General features: G+C 42.4%; 1 protein-coding gene across 4 annotated transcripts in view; it reads right to left on the reverse strand.

Moving 5' to 3' along the window:
• Nucleotides 1-22,499, reverse strand: part of lzts1 (leucine zipper, putative tumor suppressor 1) — a 96,168-nt gene extending 73,669 nt beyond the window's left edge. For 2 of the 4 annotated variants that reach the window (XM_061897684.1, XM_061897650.1), the window contains exon 1: nt 22,340-22,499. The gene's annotated coding sequence lies outside the window, so the exon portion shown is untranslated. The remainder of the gene's footprint in view (nt 1-22,339) is intronic. The other 2 variants (XM_061897668.1, XM_061897659.1) reach the window with 1 other exon arrangement.
• Nucleotides 22,500-23,843: the final 1,344 nt, after the last annotated feature.

The following is a 23,843-nucleotide window of genomic DNA, read 5'->3' on the forward strand; positions in this document are numbered from 1 at the left end:
CATTAATAACAAAATTGCTAATTACCTACAATATGTATACATAATTATGCGTTAATTAACCCCAAAAATGGCACAGAAAAACATTTTTGAAGCACAAAAGATTGGGAAAAGTTTGGGGAGATTTCGACATAGTAAAAGGTATGGGCTCTGTAGTTTGTGATTAATAACACATTAATTACACAAAAACAACATCAAAACATGAAACGTGACCCTACATAAAACTTGTAATGGCACAAATTAAAATGTTTGCAGCACAAATGTAGCACAAATGATTGGGACCAGTTTGGGGGGGATTTTGACATTGTTGGATCGGTTAGAGGTTCTAATTCATTTTTAATAACACATTAATTCCACAATAATAACATAAAAACATAAAACATGAACTTAAAACTTGTAATGGCAGAAATGAAAATGTTTACAGCAGAAATGTAGCACAAATGATTGGGAAAAGTTTGGGGGGGATTTTGACATAGTTGGGGGAAAGAGTGGGGGGTCTCTAGTTTAAGATTAATAACACATTAATTACACAATAATAACATAAAAACATGACAAGTGAACTTAAAACTTGTAATGGCAGAAATGAGAATGTTTGCAGCACAAATATAGCACAAAGGATTGGGAAAAGTTTGGGGGACTTGGGTGGGGGGAGGGTGTCTAATTTACAACAGGTTAATTACACATTAATAACAAAATTGCTAATTACCTACAATATGTATACATAATTATGCGTTAATTAACCCAAAAAATGGCACAGAAAAACATTTTTGAAGCACAAAAATTGGGACAAGTTTGGGGAGATTTTGACATAGTAAAGGGTATGGGCTCTGTAGTTTGTGATTAATAACACATTAATTACACAAAAACAACATTAAAACATGAAACGTGACCCTACGTAAAACTTGTAATGGCACAAATGAAAATGTTTGCAGCACAAATTTAGCACAAATGATTGGGACTAGTTTGGGGGGGATTTTGACATTGTTGGTTCGGTTAGAGGTTCTAGTTAATTTTTAATAACACATTAATTCCACAATAATAACATACAAACATAAAACATGAACTTAAAACTTGTAATGCCATCCATCCATCCATCCATCATCTTCCGCTTATCCAAGGTCGGGTCGCGGGGGCAACAGCCTAAGCAGGGAAACCCAGACTTCCCTCTCCCCAGCCACTTCGTCTAGCTCTTCCCGGGGGATCCCGAGGCGTTCCCAGGCCAGCCGGGAGACATAGTCTTCCCAACGTGTCCTGGGTCTTCCCCGTGGCCTCCTACCGGTTGGACGTGCCCTAAACACCTCCCTAGGGAGGCGTTCGGGTGGCATCCTGACCAGATGCCCGAACCACCTCATCTGGCTCCTCTCGATGTGAAGGAGCAGCGGCTTTACTTTGAGTTCCTCCCGGATGGCAGAGCTTCTCACCCTATCTCTAAGGGAGAGCCCCGCCACACGGCGGAGGAAACTCATTTCGGCCGCTTGTACCCGTGATCTTATCCTTTCGGTCATGACCCAAAGCTCATGACCATAGGTGAGGATGGGAACGTAGATCGACCGGTAAATTGAGAGCTTTGCCTTCCGGCTCAGCTCCTTCTTCACCACAACGGACCGGTACAACATCCGCATTACTGAAGACGCCGCACCGATCCGCCTGTCGATCTCACGATCCACTCTTCCCTCACTCGTGAACAAGACTCCTAGGTACTTGAACTCCTCCACTTGGGGCAGGGTCTCCTCCCCAACCCGGAGATGGCACTCCACCCCTTTCCGGGCGAGAACCATGGACTCGGACTTGGAGGTGCTGATTCTCATTCCGGTCGCTTCACACTCGGCTGCGAACCGATCCAGCGAGAGCTGAAGATCCCGGTCAGATGAAGCCATCAGGACCACATCATCTGCAAAAAGCAGAGACCTAATCCTGCGGTTACCAAACCGGAACCCCTCAACGCCTTGACTGCGCCTAGAAATTCTGTCCATAAAAGTTATGAACAGAATCGGTGACAAAGGACAGCCTTGGCGGAGTCCAACCCTCACTGGAAATGTGTTCGACTTACTGCCGGCAATGCGGACCAAGCTCTGGCACTGATCGTACAGGGAACGGACCGCCACAATAAGACAGTCCGATACCCCATACTCTCTGAGCACTCCCCACAGGACTTCCCGAGGGACACGGTCGAATGCCTTCTCCAAGTCCACAAAGCACATGTAGACTGGTTGGGCAAACTCCCATGCACCCTCAAGAACCCTGCCGAGAGTATAGAGCTGGTCCACAGTTCCACGACCAGGACGAAAACCACACTGTTCCTCCTGAATCCGAGGTTCGACTATCCGACGTAGCCTCCTCTCCAGTACACCTGAATAAACCTTACCGGGAAGGCTGAGGAGTTTGATCCCACGATAGTTGGAACACACCCTCCGATCCCCCTTCTTAAAGAGAGGAACCACCACCCCGGTCTGCCAATCCAGAGGTACCGCCCCCGATGTCCACGCGATGCTGCAGAGTCTTGTCAACCAAGACAGCCCCACAGCATCCAGAGCCTTAAGGAACTCCGGGCGGATCTCGTCCACCCCTGGGGCCTTGCCACAGAGGAGCTTTTTAACTACCTCAGCGACCTCAGCCCCAGAAATAGGTGAGTCCACCACAGATTCCCCAGGCACTGCTTCCTCATAGGAAGACGTGTTGGTGGGATTGAGGAGGTCTTCGAAGTATTCCTTCCACCTATCCACAACATCCGCAGTCGAGGTCAGCAGAACACCATCCGCACCATACACGGTGTTGATAGTGCACTGTTTCCCCTTCCTGAGGCGGCGGACGGTGGTCCAGAATCGCTTCGAAGCCGTCCGGAAGTCGTTTTCCATGGCTTCCCCGAACTCTTCCCTCCGCGACCGCTGAAGCTGCACACCGCTTGGCCTGTCGGTACCTGTCCACTGCCTCCGGAGTCCTATGAGCCAAAAGGACCCGATAGGACTCCTTCTTCAGCTTGACGGCATCCCTCACCGCTGGTGTCCACCAAGGGGTTTTAGGATTGCCGCCCCGACAGGCACCAACTACCTTGCGGCCACAGCTCCGATCTGCCGCCTCGACAATAGAGGTGCGGAACATGGTCCACTCGGACTCAATGTCCAGCACCTCCCTCGTGACATGTTCAAAGTTCTTCCGGAGGTGGGAATTGAAACGTTGTCTGACAGGAGACTCTGCCAGACGTTCCCAGCAAACCCTCACAATGCGTTTGGGCCTCCCAGGTCTGTCCGGCATCCTCCCCCACCATCGCAGCCAACTCACCACCAGGTGGTGATCGGTAGAAAGCTCCGCCCCTCTCTTCACCCGAGTGTCCATAACATGAGGCCGCAAATCCGATGACACAACTACAAAGTCGATCATGGAACTGCGGCCTAGGGTGTCCTGGTGCCAAGTGCACATATGGACACCCTTATGCTTGAACATGGTGTTTGTTATGGACAATCCGTGACGAGCACAAAAGTCCAATAACAAAACACCACTCGGGTTCAGATCCGGGCGGCCATTCTTCCCAATCACGCTTCTCCAGGTTTCACTGTCGTTGCCAACATGAGCGTTGAAGTCTCCCAGTAGGACAAGGGAATCACCCGGGGGAGCACTTTCCAGTACTCCCTCGAGCGTTCCCAAAAAGGGTGGGTACTCTGAACTGCTGTTTGGTGCATAAGCACAAACAACAGTCAGGACCCGTCCCCCCACCCGAAGGCGGAGGGAGGCTACCCTTTCATGCACCGGGTTGAACTCCAACGTACAGGCTTTGAGCCGGGGGGAAACAAGAATTGCCACCCCAGCCCGTCGCCTCTCACTGCCGGCAACGCCAGAGTGGAAGAGGGTCCAATCCCTCTCGAGAGAAGTGGTTCCAGAGCCCTTGCTGTGCGTCGAAGTGAGTCCGACTATATCCAGCCGGAATTTCTCGACTTCGCGCACTAGCTCAGGCTCTTTCCCCCCCAGTGACGTGACGTTCCACGTCCCAAGAGCTAGCTTCTGTAGCCGAGGATCGGACCGCCAAGTGCCCTGCCTTTGGCTGTCGCCCAGCTCACAATGCACCCGACCTCTATGGCCCCTGCTATGGGTGGTGAGCCCATTGGAGGGGTGACCCACGTTGCCTCTTCGGGCTGTGTCCAGCCGGGCCCCATGGGAACAGGCCCGGCCACCAGGCGCTCGCCATCGTGCCCCACCTCCGGGCCTGGCTCCAGAGGGGGGCCCCGGTGACCCGCGTCCGGGCGAGGGAAATCTGGGTCCATGATGTTTCTTCTTCATAAAGGTCTTCGAGCTGCTCTTTGTCTGATCCCTCACCTAGAACCTGTTTGCCTTGGGAGACCCTACCAGGGGGCTTTATGCCCCCGGACAACATAGCTCCTAGGATCATTGGGACACGCAAACTCCTCTACCACGATAAGGTTGCAGCTCAGAGAGGAGAAAAAAAACTTGTAATGGCAGAAATGAAAATGTTTGCAGCAGAAATGTAGCACAAATGATTGGGACAAGTTTGGGGGGGATTTTGACATAGTTGGGAGAAAGAGTGGGGGGTCTCTAGTTTAAGATTAATAACACATTAATTACACAATAATAACATAAAAACATGACAAGTGAACTTAAAACTTGTAATGGCAGAAATGAGAATGTTTGCAGCACAAATGTAGCACAAAGGATTGGGACAAGTTTGGGGGACTTGGGTGGGGGTGGGTGGGTCTAATTTATAACAGGTTAATTACACATTAATAACAAAATTGCTAATTACCTACAATATGTATACATAATTACGCGTTAATTAACAAAAACAATAGCACAGAAAAACATTTTTGAAGCACAAAAGATTGGGAAAAGTTTGGGGAGATTTCGACATAGTAAAGGGTATGGGCTCTGTAGTTTGTGATTAATAACACATTAATTACACAAAAACAACATTAAAACATGAAACGTGACCCTACGTAAAACTTGTAATGGCACAAATGAAAATGTTTGCAGCACAAATGTAGCACAAATGATTGGGACCAGTTTGGGGGGATTTTGACATTGTTGGATCGGTTAGAGGTTCTAATTCATTTTTAATAACACATTAATTACACAATAATAATGTAAAAACATGAAACATGAACTTAAAACTTGTAATGACAGAAATGGAAATGTTTGCAGCAGAAATGTAGCACAAATGATTGAGACAAGTTTGGGGGGGATTTTGACATAGTTGGGAGAAATAGTGGGAGGTCTCTAGTTTTAGATTAATAACACATTAATTACACAAAAATAACATTAAAAACATGAAATGTGAACTTAAAAACTTGTAATGGCAGAAATGAAAATGTTTGCAGCACAAATGTAGCACAACGGATTGGGACAAGTTTGGGGGACTTGGGTGGAGAGGGGGGTCTAATTTACAACAGGTTAATTACACATTAATAACAAAAATGGTAATAACCTAAAATACATATACATGATTACACGTTAATTAACAAAAACAAAGGCACAGACAAACATTTCTGAAGCACAAAAGATTGGGACAAGTTTGGGGAGATTTTCACATATTAAAGGGTAAGGGTGCTGTAGTTTGTGATTAATAAAACATTAATTACACAAAAACAACATTAAAACATGAAACGTGACCCTATGTAAAACTTGTAATGGCACAAATGAAAATGTTTGCAGCACAAATGTAGCACAAATGATTGGGACCAGTTTGTGGGGATTTTGACATTGTTGGATCGGTTAGAGGTTCTAATTAATTTTTAATAACACATTAATTACACAATAATAACATAAAAACATAAAACATGAACTTAAAACTTGTAATGGCAGAAATGAAAATGTTTGCAGCGGAAATGTAGCACAAATGATTGGGACAAGTTTGGGGGGGCTTTTGACATAGTTGGGAGAAAGAGTGGGGGGTCTCTAGTTTTAGATTAATAACACATTAATTACACAATAATAACATAAAAACATGAAAAGTGAACTTAAAACTTGTAATGGCAGAAATGAAAATGTTTGCAGCACAAATGTAGCACAAAGGATTGGGAAAAGTTTGGGGGACTTGGGTGGGGGGAGGGTGTCTAATTTACAACAGGTTAATTACACATTAATAACAAAAATGGTAATAACCTAAAATAAATATACATAATTACGCGTTAATTAACAAAAACAAAGGCACAGACAAACATTTTTGAAGCACAAAAGATTGGGAAAAGTTTGGGGAGATTTCGACATAGTAAAGGGTATGGGCTCTGTAGTTTGTGATTAATAACACATTAATTACACAAAAACAACATCAAAACATGAAACGTGACCCTACATAAAACTTGTAATGGCACAAATTAAAATGTTTGCAGCACAAATGTAGCACAAATGATTGGGACCAGTTTGGGGGGGATTTTGACATTGTTGGATCGGTTAGAGGTTCTAATTCATTTTTAATAACACATTAATTCCACAATAATAACATAAAAACATAAAACATGAACTTAAAACTTGTAATGGCAGAAATGAAAATGTTTACAGCAGAAATTTAGCACAAATGATTGGGAAAAGTTTGGGGGGGATTTTGACATAGTTGGGGGAAAGAGTGGGGGGTCTATAGTTTAAGATTGATGACACATTAAATACACAATAATAACATAAAAACATGACAAGTGAACTTAAAATGTGTAATGGCAGAAATGAGAATGTTTGCAGCACAAATGTAGCACAAAGGATTGGGACAAGTTTGGGGGACTTGGGTGGGTGGGGGGGGGGGGTCTAATTTACAACAGGTTAATTACACATTAATAAGAAAAATGCTAATAACCTAAAATAGGTATACATAATTACGCGTTAATTAACAAAAACAAAGGCACGGACAAACATTTTTGAAGCACAAAAGATTGGGACAAGTTCGGGGAGATTTTGACGTATTAAAGGGTATGAGCTCTGTAGTTTGTGATTAATAAAACATTAATTACACAAAACCAACATTAAAACATGAAACGTGACCCTATGTAAAACTTGTAATGGCACAAATGAAATTGTTTGCAGCACAAATGTAGCACAAATGATTGGGACCAGTTTGTGGGGATTTTGACATTGTTGGATCGGTTAGACGTTCTAAATAATTTTTAATAACACATTAATTACACAATAATAACATAAAAACATAAAACATGAACTTAAAACTTGTAATGGCAGAAATGAAAATGTTTGCAGCAAAAATGTAGCACAAATGATTGGGACAAGTTTGGGGGGATTTTGACATAGTTGGGAGAAAGAATGGGGGGTCTTTAGTTTAAGATTAATAACACATTAATTACACAATAATAACATAAAAACATGAAAAGTGAACTTAAAACTTGTAATGGCAGAAATGAAAATGTTTTCAGCACAAATGTAGCACAAAGGATTGGGAAAAGTTTGGGGGACTTGGGTGGGGGGAGGGTGTCTAATTTACAACAGGTTAATTACACATTAATAACAAAAATGGTAATAACCTAAAATACATATACATAATTACGCGTTAATTAACAAAATCAAAGGCACAGACAAACATTTTTGAAGAACAAAAGATTGGGAAAAGTTTGGGGAGATTTCGACATAGTAAAGGGTATGGGCTCTGTAGTTTGTGATTAATAACACATTAATTACACAAACCCAACATTAAAACATGAAATGTGACCCTATGTAAAACTTGTAACGGCACAAATGAAAATGTTTGCAGCACAAATGTAGCACAAATGATTGGGACAAGTTTGGGGGGATTTTGACATTGTTGGGAGAAAGAGTGGGGGGTCTCTAGTTTAAGATAAATAACATATTAATTACACAATAATAACATAAAAACATGAAAAATGAAATTAAAAATGGTAAAGGCAGAAATGAAAATATTTGCAGCACAAATATTGCACAAAGGATTGGGACAAGTTTGGGGGATTTGGGTGGGTGGGGGTCTAATTTATAACATGTTAATTACATATTAATAACAAAAAATGTTAATAACCTAAAAATACGTATTGGCGCAAACAAAAAATATTTGCAGTACAAACATAGCATACATGATTGGGACAAGTTCCTGTCGATTTTGACACAGTTGGCGGGGTTGGGGGGGGAATAGTCATGATTTATAACATGTTAATTACACGTTCATAACAGACTAAACAAAAACAATGGCACAGACGAACATTTTTGAAGCACAAAAGATTGGGACAAGCTTGGGGAGATTTTGACATACTTGGGGGATGGGTTCTGTACTGTATCATTAATAAAACATTAATTACACAATAATAACACTGAAGAAATAAAATGTTGATAACCCCAAAAAGGTACTGACACAAACGAAAATGCTGGCAGCACAAATGTGTCATACATGACAAAATGGGGGTTGGGGGTTGGGCACACACACACACACACACACACACACACACACACACACACACACACACACCCCCACACACACACACACACACACACACACACAATGTGAAATAGCGTCTAATTGGCTAATCCTTTTAGTGCATTGTAAAGGAGCTGGAACATGAATGGGGCTTCAGCGACTTAGAGCAGACGAGCAGATCGTCACGGCGGGCGCCCACGGTGACGGGCGGGAGCGCGCCAGGCGTGTGTGGAGCGACCATGACAAAGCGTTACACACTAAAGAGTGCTGCATTGTCTGTGACAAAGAGTTGTACGTGTGTATATATATATATATATATATATATACATATATATATATATGTCTGTGTGTGTGTACCTGTGGAAAATATGCACACACACACACACACACACTCATATATATATATATATATATATATATGTGTATATATATATATATATATATACTGTGTGTTTGCATACTGTATACACACAAATAGGTAGGCCGGCCCTCGGCCAAATTCATTTCACTCTATGTGGCCCCTTCAGTACATTCTTGGTCTACTCTAGCCACCTCTGCTTATATCCTTACATTAAATCCGGTAGCTCGGTAACGTCAAATATTGACTTCACTGAGCGAAAACATCAGGTGAAAGTGTTACGGGTATATTTCTCAACATTTATTACACACCTTTTGAATTGCTTACTAATTGCAGGCCGCCTTTGCATGATTACCCCCTTGGAGGCACAAATTACACATTAAGTTTCTCCAAGAAAAATCAGCACTTTACCCTCTCACACACACACACACACACACACACACACACACACACACACACACACACACACACACACACACACACACACACACACACACACACACACACACACACACACACACACACATATGCCTACCTCTTTACAACCACCCTTTGTAGATATAGAAAGATTTGTATTTACAACATTAATAATGTATACATATAAATGCAAATATGAAAAAGGTAAGCTTTTAATTATTTTTTTTTGCTTGTAATTGTTTTGTTTTGTTTTCAAATTAATTTTGGCCAAAGGGGGCACATTTCAATTTCTTACACACACTTGCTATGTCATATGTTGACCAGAGGTGGAGCACTTTTCAAAAAATCCCTCCTTTTTTGGACAACCCAAATTTTGATGGATTTCACCACCATTAGAACCTACTCAGTGGCCTAGTGGTTACAGTGTCCGCCCTGAGATCGATAGGTTGTGAGTTCAAACCCCGGCTGTGTCATACCATCCATCCATTTTCTACCGCTTATTCCCTTTCGGGGTCGCGGGGGGCGCTGGCGCCTATCTCAGCTACAATCGATACCAAAGACTATAAATATGGGACCCATTACCTACCTGCTTGGCAATTAGCATCAAGGGTTGGAATTGGGGGTAAAATCACAAAAAAACCCACCAAAAATGATTCTCGGGCATGGCCAGAAGAGGGAGCACTTCAAATATTTACACACACTTGTTATTTCATATGTTGACTAGAGGGGGAGCACTTTTAAAACCGACACACAGTCAATTTGAAAACTCCCTCCTCTCTGGATCCACCCTCGTTTTAATAGATTTCCCCACCAGGTGTGCAAATGAGATCTCAATTTTTTGGTTTTTGTAATTAAAGTGAAGTGAAGTGAACTATATTTATATAGCGCTTTTCTCTAATGACTCAAAGCGCTTTTTACATAGTGACACCCAATATCTAAGTTACATTTAAACACGTGTGGGTGGCACTGGGAGCAGGTGGGTAAAGTGTCTTGCCCAAGGACACAACGGCAGTGACTAGGATGGCGGAAGCGGGAATCGAACCTGCAACCCTCAAATTGCTGGCACGGCCACTCTATCCAGCGAGCTATACTCAGTGGCCTAGTGGTTACAGTGTCCGCCCTGAGATCGGCAGGTTGTGAGTTCAAACCCCGGCTGGGTCATACCAAAGACTATAAATATGGGACCCATTACTTCCCTGCTTGGCACTTAGCATCAAGGGTTGGAATTGGGGGTAAAATCACCCCAAAAAAAACACCAAAAATGATTCTCGGGCGTGGCCAGTAGAGGGAGCACTTCAACTATTTACACACACTTGTTATTTCATATGTTGACTAGAGGGGGAGCACTTTTAAAACCGACACACAGTCAATTTGAAAACTCCCTCCTCCCTGGATCCAGCCTCGTTTTAATAGATTTCCCCACCAGGTGTGCAAATGAGATCTCTATTTTTTGGTTTTTGTAATTAAAGTGAAGTGAAGTGAACTATATTTATATAGCGCTTTTTCTCTAGTGACTCAAAGCGCTTTACATAGTGAAACCCAATATCTAAGTTACATTTTAAACCAGTGTGGGTGGCACTGGGAGCAGGCGGGTAAAGTGTGTTGCCCAAAGACACAACGGCAGTGACTAAGATGGCGGAAGCGGGGATCGAACCTGCAACCCTCAAGTTGCTGGCACGGCCGCTCCACCAACCGAGCTATTCCAACCCTACCAACTTTAAAGTTAACGTTAAAGTACCAATGATTATCACACACACACTAGGTGTGGCGAAATTATTCTCTGCATTTGACCCATCGCCCTTAATCATCCCCTGGGAGGTGAGGGGAGCAGTGAGCAGCAGCGGTGCCACGCCCGGTAATCATTTTTGGTGATATAACCCCCAATTCCAACCCTTGATGCTGAGTGCCAAGCAGGGAGGTAATGGGTCCCATTTTTATAGTCTTTGATATGACTCAGCCGGGATTTGAACTCACAACCTACTAATGTGCTTATTGTACAGGTTTTTTCGGGGATGAATAGGGAAGTACTTTTTTTTTATCTTATTCTTCTTTTATCTTCTTTTGTCTTATTTTGTCATATATTGCTGCCTTTGCAACTGTCAATGTTTACGTTTGCATGCACATTAAATTAACACAAAAAACAATCCTTACTTTGGAGCAATGTTCACGGACTCCAGTATTTGGCTCTCTATTAGATGCAATGGTTTTCCGTATTGGGACCATGATTTCGGTCCTAACTTGTTTACCGGTCCTCATATGGAAGGTACTTTTCCTTGTTGATGTCTCAAGAAGGATGGAAATACAGGAACACACACAAACACACACACACACACACACACACACACATGTTATTATAGGTCCAGTGAAGAATGAGGTCTTCCCTGGCACGGGGGGGCCCTATGACCCTGCAAGCTGAGGAGCGAGTGATAAGGTTGTCGTTCCAGAGCATAACCGTCCTCCCACCTCCTAATCTGTCCAGGCGGCATGAATGTAGGAGGAGGAGGACGCACAGTCAGCTCATATTCTGGTGTGTGTGTGGTGTTTTTTTGGGGGGGAAGCCCCTCGGAAAAATGAACCTCCGGCGATACTTTACAGGTCAAAAGCTATTTGACCTTTTTGATAGACCATTACAGGGGTCCTCTCACTCCCATCACAGAATATAGGAGTAGAGATCGACCAATTTTTTTTTTCTGGGCCGATACTGATTATTAAAGGCCTACTGAAATTAGATTTTCTTATTTAATTAATCAATCAATCAGTCAATCAATGTTTATTTATATAGCCCCAAATCACAAATGTCTCAAAGGACTGCACAAATCATTACGACTACAACATCCTCGGAAGAACCCACAAAAGGGCAAGGAAAACTCACACCCAGTGGGCAGGGAGAATTCACATCCAGTGGGACGCCAGTGACAATGCTGACTATGAAAAACCTTGGAGAGGACCTCAGATGTGGGCAACCCCCCCCCCCTCTAGGGGACCGAAAGCAATGGATGTCGAGCGGGTCTAACATGATACTGTGAAAGTTCAATCCATAGTGGCTCCAACACAGCCACGAGAGTTCAGTTCAAAGCGGATCCAAGACAGCAGCGAGAGTCCCGTCCACAGGAGACCATCTCAAGCGGAGGCGGATCAGCAGCGTAGAGATGTCCCCAATCGGTACAGGCGAGCGGTCCATCCTGGGTCCCGACGAGCGGTCCATCCTGGGTCTCGACTCTGGACAGCCAGTACTTCATCCATGGTCATCGGACCGGACCCCCTCCACAAGGGAGGGGGGGACATAGGAGAAAGAAAAGAAGCGGCAGATCAACTGGTCTAAAAAGGAGGTCTATTTAAAGGCTAGAGTATACAGATGAGTATTTAAACGGGGATAGCAGGTCCATTCTATGTGTCAAACTTGATCATTTCGCGATATTGCCATATTTTTGCTGAAAGGATTTAGTAGAGAACATCCACGATAAAGTTCGCAAATTTTGGTCGCTAATAAAAAGGCCTTGCCTTTACCGGAAGTAGCAGACGATGAAGTCACAAGGGTGAGGGCTCCTCACGTCCTCACATTGTTTATAATGGGATTCTCTAGCATCAAGAGCTATTTGGACCGAGAAATCGACAATTTCCCCATTAATTTGAGCGAGGATGAAAGATTCGTGGATGAGGATATTGATAGTGAAGGACTACAAAAAAAAAAAGACCAAAAAAAAAGGCGATTGCATTGGGAACGATTCGATGTTTTTAGACACATTTAATAGGATAATCCTGGGAAATCCCTTATCTTTCTGTTGTGTTGCTAGTGTTTTAGTGAGTTAAATAGTACCTGATAGTTGGAGGGGTGCGTCCACGGGTGTCTTGACGCCAGTCTCTGAGGGAAGTCGACGGCAGCTGCATGGACGGCGCCAGCTCCGCTGATCCCCGGTAAAAGGCCGACTTTTTACCACAATTTTTTCACCGAAACCTGTCGGTTGACAAGTGGTCTGGATTCATGTTCGTTTGACCGCTCTGATCCATAGTAAAGCTTCACCTCCGGGAATTTTAAACAAGGAATCACCGTGTGTTTGTGTGGCTAAAGGCTGAAGCTTCCCAACTCCATCTTTCTACTTTGACTTCTCCATTATTAATTGATAAAATTGCAAAAGATTCAGCAACACGGATGTCCAAAATACTGTGCAATGAAAAGAGACGACTTTTAGCCGCAAGTGGTGCTGGCTAATATGTCCCCTCCAACCAATAATGCACAAACGCGTCATCACTCCGCGACATTTTCAACAAGAAACTCCGCGGGCAATGTAAAATTGTAATTTAGTAAAATAAACCGGCCGTATTGGACAGAGAAAGCGACAATTTCCCCATTAATTTGAGCGAGGATGAAAGATTTGCGGATGATGAAAGTTAGAGTGAAGGACTAGAAAAAAAAAAAGACTATACAGTGGGAGCGATTCAGATGTTATTAGACACATTTACTAGGATAATTCTGGAAAATCCCTTATCTGCTTACTGTGTTACTAGTGTTTTAGTGAGATTATATGGTCGTACCTGTACAACCTGAAGGTCGGCCCCGCAACTTTTTTCAGCACCAGTCGACGGGTGGTGGCGATGCCCATCTCTGCCCTTCGCAAGGGACCCTCTTCGAAACACGATCTTTCAAAACGATCGCCGCATAATACACTGTACTTTATGCTCGTGGTCCAATCCAACCGTGTTCGCTTGACCGCTCTGTTCCATACTAAAGCTTCACCGACATCTTTCGGGAACGTAAAAAATGAAACACCGGCTGTGTTTGTGTTGCCAAAGGCAACCGCAATACACCGCTTCCCACCTACAGCTTTCTTCTTTGACGTCTCCATTATTCATTGAACAAATTGCAAAAGATTCAGCAACACAGAAGTCCAGAATACTGTGGGATTATGCGATGAAAAGAGATGATTTATAGCTGGAAACATTGCTGGAACAAAATGTCCTCTACAATGCGTGACGTCACGCGCACGCGTCATCATACCACAAAGTTTTAGCATGATACTTCCGCGCAAAATTTTAAATTGATATTTAGTAAACTAAACCGGCCGTATTGGCATGTGTTGCAATGTTAATATTTCATCATTGATATATAAACTATCAGACTGCGTGGTGGGTAGTAGTGGGTTTTAGTAGGCCTTTAATAGTCAAGGAGGCCAATAACTGATATTTGGAGCTGATACTCATTTGCAGTAAAAGTTATTTACAAATATATATTATACTGTATGTCAAGAGCTGGACCAGGCTTTTTAATCATTAATGTGTGAATGCTCCAAACATTCACACATATGGATTTCTACACCAAAATTATTAATCTCTTATTTGTTGAGACGTTTTCACAAAGTTTGGATGTCCATCTTTGTCGTGGTCCCTTTATCCAGTCCACGGTCCGAGTGCTGCGGACGGAGGCCTGTCGGGCGACTCAATCGTCGCGGTGGTGAGCACAAACAAAACGGGGCCAGGAAAGAAGGACAACAACTGGATTTCCCCCAGCAAAAAAAAAAATGAACGTTTTGACAGTTAGGCAGAAGAAAACGTACCGCAAGGTAGGTAAGGAGGCGTGGCCACCGGAGAAGAATTCTTACAAGAACTGAAATAAATGTTACAAAAAATGTATTTGGGGAGAATTATTGACAATGAGTAGTTTATTTTTTTTCCAAAAATTTGAAAAAACTGGGGGGAGGAGGGGGGGTACTGGTATGACAGAGGATGCAAAACAATAACAGTGCAATACTTTTACATAACATGGTCACTACTGTCTAGTTTCTCTTGTCATATTCTTATTTTACTGTTCTATTTTTATCCTTGTTGCTTTTTATTTTTATTCTTATTGTAATATTTTTCCATTTGTTTCTATTTATAACCCCATTATTTACTTTTAAATTTGATGACAAATCCGTACACTGCTGCTAGAATTTTAATTTTCCTGAGGGAACCAATAAAGTACTATCTATCTATCTATCTATCTATCTATCTATCTATCTATCTATCTATCTATCTATCTATCTATCTATCTATCTATCTATCTATCTATCTATCTATCTATCTATCTATCTATCTATCTATCTATCTATCTATCTATTATCTATCCATCCATCCATCCATCCATCCATCCATCTATATTAAAACAGAAGGGCTGGTGCTTGCTCAGTATTCATTATTTATCTACTTCACTAATCACTAATTTCTCTTTAAACCATGGGTGTCAAACTCTGGCCCGCGGGCCAAATTTGGCCGCCGTGTAATTTCATTTGGTCCGTGAGGCAATAATAAATTAACATTAGAGCTGGCCGCCGGTATTATACAGTGGCGGTTCCGCTGTATCACCGTATTCAACGCTAATTTTCATACTTGGCAACCCTCCTGATTTTTCCAGGAAAATCCCAAATTTCAGTGCCCCCCCCCCCCGAAAATCTCCCGGGGCAACCATTCTCCCGAATTTCCACCCGACAAACAATATTGGGGGCGTGCCTTAAAGGTACTGCTTTTAACATCCTCTACAACCTGTCGTCACGTCCGCTTTTCCTTCATACAAACAGCGTGCCGGCCCAGTAACGTAATATATGCGGCTTCTACACACACACAAGTGAATGCAAGGCATACTTGATCAACAGCCATATAGGTCACACTGAGGTGGCCGTAAAAACAACTTTAACACTGTTACACCACACTGTGAACCCACACCAAACAAGAATGACAAACACATTTCGGGAGAACATCCGCAACGTAACACAACATAAACACAACAGAACAAATACCCAGAACCCCATGCAGCACTAACTCTTCCGGGACGCTACAATATAGACCCCCGCTACCAACAAAACTCTATTTTGCATGTCAATATAAAGTTATATAAGCCTTGCTTGTTCAATATTCAATGCAAAACTTGTTTGGGTCCCTATTAAAATGTTAAGTTGTTCAACTTTGGCCCGCGGCTTTGTTCAGTTTAGAATTTTGGCCTACTCTGTATTTGAGTTTGACACCCCTGCTTTAAACACAAATTGTATCTGTTGATGTAGTTAACATGTCGTATAAAAAATGAAATAAAAAGGCAGATAACGATAAAAAATTAATAAATAAAGGTAGATACAGATAAACATCAAAATGCCAAATATGGGCCCGACCGTCACTGCCGCTCTATTTGGGACAGTTATTTGGTCTTTCTCAGTGGATCATCACAGCTCCGGTGCAGCCCACGTCCACAAAGGAACCAGACTCAGACCTTGGGCAAGACACTTTACCCACCTGCTTCCAGTGCCACCCACACTGGTTTAAATATAATTTCGATATTGGGTTTAACTATGTAAAAAAGCGCTTTGAGTCACTAGAGAAAAGCGCTATATAAATATATTTCACATTTTATTTTTGTTTTTTTTACTTCACAGACCTAAGCTCCAAAGGTACGCACCTAGACCTGACGTTTTGCAGGTAAATATGTTCTCCTACAAATTATTTGATCATTTTCAGCATTTTCTCTGAGCAAATTAGGCACTATTGTAATTATAACACATAACAATAATGCAAGTAACACTTTAAAAGTATATGAACTTGTATTGTTTACCACTGTACTGTAATTGGAAGGTAAACAACTGTCCATCCATCCATTTTCTACCGCTTATTCCCTTTGGGGTTCCAGGGGGCGCTGGTGCCTATCTCAGCTACAATCGGGCGGAAGGCGGGGTACACCCTGACAAGTCGCCACCTCATCACAGGGCCAACACAGATAGACAGACAACATTCACACTCACATTCACACACTAGGGCCAATTTAGTGTTGCCAATCAACCTATGCCAGGTGTATGTTTTTGGAGTGGGAGGAAGCCGGAGTACCCGGAGGGAACCCAAACAGTCACGGGGAGAACATGCAAACTCCACACAGAAAGATCCCCTCACTTCCCAGGGGGTGATCAAGGGGATGGGTCAAACGCAGAGGACACATTTCAACACCCCTAGTATGTGTGTGATAATCATTGGTACTTTAACTTAACTTTATAAATGGGTTTGGCTTTGCATAGTAAGTTTTAACTTGCACTTACAGATGTAGCAACCAACTGTAGTTACTGACAGTGGTTGTATGAAGTGTTCCTGAGCCCATGTGGTGATATCCTTTACACACTGATGTCGTTTTTGATGCAGTACCGCCTGAGGGATCAAAGTCCGTAATATCATCGCTAACTTGCAGTGATTTCTCCTGATTCTCTGAATTTTTGATGATTTTACCGACCGTAGATGGTAAAATCCCTCAATTCCTTGCAATAGCTCGTTGAGAAATGTTGTTCTAAAACTGTTCGACAATTTGCTTACAAAGTGGTGACCCTCACCCCATCCTTGTTTGTGAATTACTTAGCATTTCATGGAAGCTGCTTTTATACCCAATCATGGCACCCACCTGTTCCCAATTAGCCTGCACACCTGTGGGATGTTCCATATAAGTGTTTGATGAGTGTTCCTCAACTTTATCAGTATTTATTGCCACCTTTCCCAAATTCTCCGTCATGTCTTGCTGGCATCAAATTCTAAAGTTAATGATTATTTGCAAAAAAAACAACAATGTTTACCAGTTTGAACATGAAATATGTTGTCTTTGTAGCATATTCAACTGAATATGGGTTGAAAAGCATTTGCAAATCATTGTATTCCATTTATATTTACATCTAACAGAATTTCCCAACTCACATGGAAACGGGTTTGTACCTGATTAGCACTCCATAACATGTCAATATCATTCACAAAGCTTACCTTTGTGCATTCACGCACAGCATAAAATGTTTGGTGGACAAAATGAGACAAAGAATGAGTGGCATTAAACACGCCTTTCTGTGGTAGCGTCAGAGAAAGTTGTACATGTAAACAATCAATCTACGATGAGTTCAAGGATCGCTAAAATTGGTAGGACATAACTGTGCCTGCCATGTAGAACATAAACAGTGGGATTTCCAACAATTAGGAAGGTTTGTGTTTCTACAGAAAATATATTAAAACAAAAACGTTTTTGTTTTTGTTCATCCTTTTCCATCCTTCCAGCTTGTATTCTTAGGTTATTTCGATTGAGAGGAGAAACTATAATTTACAGTGGATGTTGATTTTTGAAATATGTAAAGTAAGAACGAATATAAAATACAAACTTATTTCAGTTTTAGGAGTTAAATCAGGCCTGGATAATTTTTTTGACTTGGGGCCACATTTAAAAAAAAAATGTGTCTGGGGGCCGGTATATCTATTTTTAGGGACAATAATACAAAACCTCACAATAATGTCTGATTGAATGCTAAACACGTTATGAGAAACCGCCGTAAAAACGCAATGGAATTTTACATTTTTATATGATCTATAAAACATTGAATATTGACAAAATATGAATGCCACACCCCCTTTCGATCGACACATTTTAGAGTCAAGTGAAACGCAACAAAAATGCAACAAACAGTGAAATGTGAACGCAAAGGGTACAAAATAAAGCCACCTACAATCTGATATATCTGATACATCACTAAGCTTTAGAACTTGTTGTGAAATCTCCTTCCGCGTCTGTGGAAAACGCTTCTCGCACACACTGCTTGTGCCTCGTCTGAACTGCTGTGACGTAGATTACCATAGTAACTAATTAGTTGACCATAGTAACTAATTAGATGACCATAGACCAGTTGATCTGACGTTTCTTTTCTTTTTCTCCTATGTTCCACTCTCCCTTGTGGAGGGAGTCCGGTCCGATCCGATGGCCATGTACTGCTCGCCTGTGTATCGGCTGGGGACATCTCAAGAAAAGAAACGGCAGATCAACTGGTCTGAAAAGGAGTCTATTTAAAGGCTAGAGTATACAAATGAGTTTTAAGGTGGGACTAAAATGCTTCTACTGAGGTGGCATCTCGAACTTTTACTGGGCGGGCATTCCAGAGTACTGGAGCCCGAAATGAAAACGCTCTATAGCCCACAGACTTTTTTTGGGCTTTGGGAATCACTAATAAGCCGGAGTCCTTTGAACGCAGATTTCTTGCCGGGACATATGGTACAATACAATCGGCAAGATAGGATGGAGCTAGACCGTGTAGTATTTTATACGTAAGTAGTAAAACCCCCTCCTCTCCAAGGTTCTCATAGTCATCATTGTCACCGACGTCCCACTGGGTGTGAGTTTTCCTTGCCCTTATGTGGGCCTACCGAGGATGTCGTAGTGGTTTGTGCAGCCCTTTGAGACACTAGTGATTTAGGGCTATATAAATAAACATTGATTGATTGATTGATAATTAGATTACCATAGTAACTGGTATATCATCCATAAGCACATATTCCAACCACTGAAATACTTTGTATAGTTGAAGACTTAGAAAACATGACTGCATATCATAATGGCAGCTACACTTTCCATCTTAAAGATGGAATACGAAATAAAAATAAAACATTATTTGGGAATGGCCGGCGGGCCAGATTGAAAAGCTTAACGGGCCACATGTGGCCCTCGGGCCTTAATTTGCCCAGGTCTGAGTTAAATGGTGGAACAAGCTCAGTGTGGAGTTGAAGACATGTACAAACCCCATTTCCATATGAGTTGGGAAATTGTGTTAAATGTAAATATAAACGGAATACAATAATTTGCCTATCATTTTCAACCCATATTTAGTTGATTATGCTACAAAGACAACATATTTGATGATCAAATTGGTAAACATTTTTTTTTGCAAATAATCATTAACTTTGGAATTTGATGCCAGCAACACGTGACAAAGAAGTTAGGAAATGTGGCAATAATTACTGATAAAGTTGAGGAATGCTCATCAAACACTTATTTGGAACATCCCACAGGTGTGCAGGCTAATTGGGAACAGGTGGGTCCCATGATTGGGTATAAAAACCGCTTCCCAAAAAATTCTCAGTCTGTAATGACGTGGAGTTAAACCCGCGTGTTCTTGGCGGCTGAAGCTGCGGCCGCCTCTGCTAACAGCGCGCCATGACGCGCTTCCGCTGACAGCGCACTCAGACACGTCCCTACTCATGCTGAGCGCAGCACGCCCGCACAGCAACGGGCCTGTAGTCAATCAATAATCGACACACCTGAACTTGATGAAAGAAATCGGCATTAAGACCAGCAGACCCGAGGAACCTTTGCCAGAACGTCGCTAACCTTCCCGTAAGCTTCACGTCTGCCATTCCCTTCCCCGTGATTTCTTCGCCTTTGCTTTGCTCTCTCTCTGTGTATCCCTGGTTCATGTCCCTTTGTGTATTCACAAAGCCTTCCGGGATCGAGCCTTGTCCTTCGACATCCAACCGGATTCCTGACTGCCATCCTCGATCCACGACCTCCCTGCTCGGACCCAGACCACGCTGCCTCGCTCCTCCTTACGATCCATTGCCTGTCCACGAACTTTCTCTTGGTCTTGCCCCTCGTGAAACGACGAAAGATTACAACCAACACTCACAGACAACAACCCTTGGTAACATTTACATTATTATTATTACACATAGTCACACTCATTCACTTAGAATAGCATACACATGTCACGTATTCATCAAAGGTTTAAAATAAACCTTGAAAAACCGCAGTTCTGTCCTGGTTGTCGCCTCCTTCCCTCTGAACATAACAGTCTTTCACAAGAAAGGATGGGGTGAGGGTACACCACTTTGTCCACAACTGAATGAGCAAACAGTTTAAGAACAACGTTTCTCAAAGTGCAATTGCAAGAAATTTAGGGACTTCAACATCTACGCTCCATAATATCATCAAAAGGTTCAGAGAATCTGGAGAAATCACTCCACGTAAGCGGCATGGCCGGAAACCAACATTGAATAACCGTGACCTTCGATTCCTCAGACGTCACTGTATCAAAAACCGACTTCAATCTCTAAAGGATATCACCACATGGGCTCAGGAACACTTCAGAAAACCACTGCCACTAAATACAGTTTGTCGGTACATCTGTAAGTGCAAGGTAAAGCTCTACTATGCAAAGCGAAAGCCATTTATCAACAACATCCGGAAACGCCGCCGGCTTCTCAGGGCCCGAGATCATCTAAGATGGACTGATGCAAAGTGGAAAAGTATTTTGTGGTCTGACGAGTCCACATTTTAAATTTTTTTCGGAAATATTCGACATCGTGTCATCCGGACCAAAGGGGAAGCGAACCATCCAGACTGTTATTGACACAAAGTTGAAAAGCCAGCATCTGTGATGGTATGGGGGTGCATTAGTGCCCAAGGCATGGGTAACTTACACATCTGTGAAGGCACCATTAATGCTGAAAGGTACATACAGGTTTTGGAACAACATATGCTGCCATCTAAGCACAGTCTTTTTTATGGATGCCCCTGCTTATTTCAGCAAGACAATGCCAAGCCACATTCAGCACGTGTTTCAACAGCGTGGCTTCGTAAAAAAAGGAGTGCAGGTACTTTCCTGGCCCGCCTGAAAGTCCAGACCTGTCTCCCATCGAAAATTTGTGGCGCATTATGAAGCGTAAAACACGACAGCGGAGACCCCGGGCTGTTGAACGACTGAAGCTCTACATAAAACAAGAATGGGAAAGAATTCCACTTTCAAAGCTTCAACAATTAGTTTCCTCACTTCCCAAACGTTTATTGAGTGTTGTAAAAAGAAAAGGTGATGTAACACAGTGGTGAACATGCCCTTTCCCAACTACTTTGGCACGTGTTGCAGCCATGAAATTCTAAGTTAATTATTATTTGCAAAAAAAAAATAAAGATTATGAGTTTGAACATCAAATATCTTGTCTTTTTAGTGCATTCAATTTATTATGGGTTGAAAATGATTTGCAAATCATTGTATTCCGTTTATATTTACATCTAACACAATTTCCCAACTCATATGGAGACAGGGTTTGTATAACCTGTACTGTTAAACTAATCACACAAAATGGTTGATTGCTTTCAAGGGAGCCACTAGGGCGGCGCTAAAGAGCACGCCTCGGCCTGTTGCCTACAATGCAGAGCAATGCTGAGCCTGCCTGGACGTGCCTCGTCATGCCCTCATAAACTGCATTCTTTAAGCTCACTTTTACTATTCCCCCTTCCTCCTCCTCGCTTTGACTCGTCAACCAAAAACGGACACATTTGAGATAAACACCTTGAAGCGCCAAGGTGACACGGTGTCAGACGTGGAAATATGAAGTGCTATCATTAAGATATCAAACTATGTAGTCATCACTTTTACTTTGAAATATCATTTCTGCTGACTTACCTGCCCAGGAGTGAGTAGGTGACACGGTAGATGCTGTCAGAGTGCACTTCTTTGGCCGCCTGTCGCCAGCAGCCTGCTACGGTGCAATCAGTCCGTCCCAACTCGCGCTGGCGAATTCCTCCATGAAGTCGCTCCTGCGCTCTCTGCCCGCCCCCTCTTTACACTGCATCTTTGTTGCCTCCCCTCCCTTGCCTGCGCCGTCACTCCACACGCAAACAATGCCGACCTTTCCTGACATGTTCCCCACCCCTCCTTTTTTAACTCTTCCGACATCATAAATCTCCAACGGCTCACAAGTCCCTGTACCGTAAAAGGCGCCCTTAAAATCCTTTCATTTTCTCTAAAATCGACGCTGCGCTTTATAACCCGGTGCGCCTAATGTTCGGAATACTACGACTTCGGAGCTATTTTATTTGGTACACGGCGTAATGTTAAGCGTGAGCAGTAGATGGCGGTCACACATAAGAGATATGTGTGGACTAGAGATGCGCGGATAGGCAATTATATCATCCGCAACCGCATCACCAAAGTCGTCTTCCACCCGCCGTCCACCCGAACCAACATTTGATCAGAACCGCAACCGCCCGCCCGCTGAAATGCATCAGAGGTCGGCCACCTTTACAACTTACAGAGCTATTTAAACCCGTTTCACAGAGTAATGAAGACAATTGGAGCCACTAACGTTCTCGCGAATATCCAATTGGAGTTCGTCCTGATGACAAGAATAAGGGCGTGCTGTGAAGCCATTGCCTTTGACACCTTCAACAACATGTACAAACCGATTGTAAGTCCGGCAACATGTTGTGTGCAGCTTCCGCAATTTCACGTATGAGATTGAAAGGCATACTGGGTGACACAGAGTACACTGATGGTTGTGATATAAACAACTTTAACACTTACTAATATGCGCCACGCTGTGAAGCCACACCAAACAAGATTGACAAACACATTTCGGGAGAACATCCTCACAGTAACACAACATAAACATATAGATATAAATTTATTTATATATATATATATATAAACATACATATGTATATATGTACGTCTATACATGTATGTATATATACATACAGTACACACACACAAACACATATATATCTATACACATATACTGTACATGTATACACAGTATATACACAAAGTATATATATATATACATACATATATATACATTTTTATGTACGTCTATATATGTATATATATATACATATATATATATATACATATATATATATATATATATATATATATATATATATATATATATATATATATATATATATATATATATATATATGTGAGATGCGGGTGCAACTAACAAACACACACACATTTAACAAGGCAGAGGTACAGTCGGGAAGAGACTCATATGTCCCCATTTCCAGTGGTGGATCTCGCGTAAGAGGAAGAGTTGGGGGGTTGGGCGGACGCTTAATCATTTCCCACAGCAGTCTGCTGAAAATATATGCAAAGTAAATTGCCACAAAAAACACATTTTAAG

Source organism: Nerophis ophidion, linkage group LG01, assembly GCF_033978795.1.
Source record: "Nerophis ophidion isolate RoL-2023_Sa linkage group LG01, RoL_Noph_v1.0, whole genome shotgun sequence".
Taxonomy (NCBI): domain Eukaryota; kingdom Metazoa; phylum Chordata; class Actinopteri; order Syngnathiformes; family Syngnathidae; genus Nerophis; species Nerophis ophidion.